At 38.3% G+C, this 1,756-nt stretch overlaps 1 non-coding gene across 1 annotated transcript; it reads right to left on the bottom strand.

Annotated features, from left to right (window-relative positions):
• Positions 1-213: 213 nt before the first annotated feature.
• Positions 214-285, bottom strand: TRNAA-GGC (transfer RNA alanine (anticodon GGC)). The gene has a single exon. It is a non-coding gene; the product is annotated as a tRNA-Ala (tRNA).
• Positions 286-1,756: the final 1,471 nt, after the last annotated feature.

Below are 1,756 nucleotides of genomic sequence, written 5' to 3'. Positions count from 1 at the left end.
AAATATGTTGTAAATCAAATCAAACTTCACTGGCGAATGACTGCTTTAAATTTTGAATCAATTCGAAAATTTCAATTTCACATTCGTATTTCAAAAATATGCAACAATGTTTTGAAACAAAATGTTTCATACAAGATATACAGAAGACTGGATGTTGTGAAGATATTTATTATTTGAGATGTTAATTTTTTAAGGAAGGAAAAACCTCATCTCTGCCTCTACCGGGAGTCGAACCCGGGTCCCTCGATTGCCAGACGAGTGCTCTGACCACTAAGCTACAGAGGAGATAGGGATTTTTTCCTCCGCTAGAGCGTATATATGCCGAACGGAACCGTGCAATGGACGGTGAAACCGATCAGCTAATAGCTCATGGACGACGAGCCACCAGAGGGCTATATATATGACAAGAATGTCGCTCTCCACTTGTTAATACAAGATATACAGAAGACTGGATGTTGTGAAGATATTTATTATTTGAGATGTTAATTTTTTAAGGAAGGAAAAAAAAATAGCGAAGGAAAATCTCTATCTCCTCTGTAGCTTAGTGGTCAGAGCACTCGTCCGGCAATCGAGGGACCCGGGTTCGACTCCCGGTAGAGGCAGAGATGAGTTTTTTCCTTCCTTAAAAAATTAACATCTCAAATAATAAATATCTTCACAACATCCAGTCTTCTGTATATCTTGTATTAACAAGTGGAGAGCGACATTCTTGTCATAAAATGTTTCAGCTTTTACTTACTTCAGAACCACTCACGTCAAATTTAGTACAAAAAAAAATTATGAAACAACTGATTGTTCCATTCAAGTTTCAAGACTGGTCCAGGGGTGTTTAAAATCAATATCGACTCCATAAAATTGGAGAAAAAATTCTCCGGAGTTGTTTTGATTCCAGTACTTCAGGTGCAGATAAAAATAGTCTCGAAATTCGAAAGTAACAGTCTCGAAAATTCAGACAGAGTGACGGCAGTTCGCCAAACAAAACATGAAACCGTCGACACTATGTCTTAAGGGTGTAAAAAAAAAAACAAGTCAAGAAAAAGAGGAACTATAAGAATGGGAAAAAACTGCAACCTGAAGTCAAATGATTGCTTCGGTGGCAGCTGCTGGCAATATATATCGCACCACTACTAGCAGCAGAAATGTGGCCAGACAAGCGAGAAATCCCTGTCGGTGCAAAAATGTCACACACACCATCGAGTTGATCCCATAAGAAATCGGCTGTGTTCCTTTTTTTTTTTTTTTTCCTTTTTAGTAGAGCTAAACGCTCCAAAATCGGAGCGATAAAGCAGAGACAGCTCTCACACACTTCCACCGTCCAGTCTGGTAGAACAGATGACTGACACCCAAGAATTGGTAGGATGCACTGGATACCATGGAACGCTTTTATGTCCCGTTGTGTATACGTCTATACGCACCACACCTTCCATCCTTTCCTTTCCATTTTCCTGGTATTGGGTTCTGAAGATAATCGGTTGCTTCACATCGTTTCTTTCTGATAGAATTTCTTAGAATAGCCATCTTTCTTCTTGTTCGCTATTCTTTTAGCCTTTTATTTTTTATCGAGGAAAAATGAATAAAGTAAGGCTGTGGAAGATATGAAGTTTTATCGTTTTCATATCTGAAATTCTATACGAGAGAAAGCGGATATAAGAATCGCGCCAGAGAAAAAGAACGTATCTATGGATGACGTGATTTAAAAAATTGCTCTGGTTTTCCTGATCTAACTACAGTGAAATAGAATTTGATGTCTCGATTT

This window comes from Pholcus phalangioides, unplaced genomic scaffold, assembly GCF_987345545.1.
Source record: "Pholcus phalangioides strain wild (caught in Gottingen) unplaced genomic scaffold, Ppha-v1.0 ptg000042l_1, whole genome shotgun sequence".
In the NCBI taxonomy this organism is placed as follows: domain Eukaryota; kingdom Metazoa; phylum Arthropoda; class Arachnida; order Araneae; family Pholcidae; genus Pholcus; species Pholcus phalangioides.
Note: the sequence above shows the minus strand (reverse complement) of the source record. Positions and strands in the feature narration are given on the sequence as shown.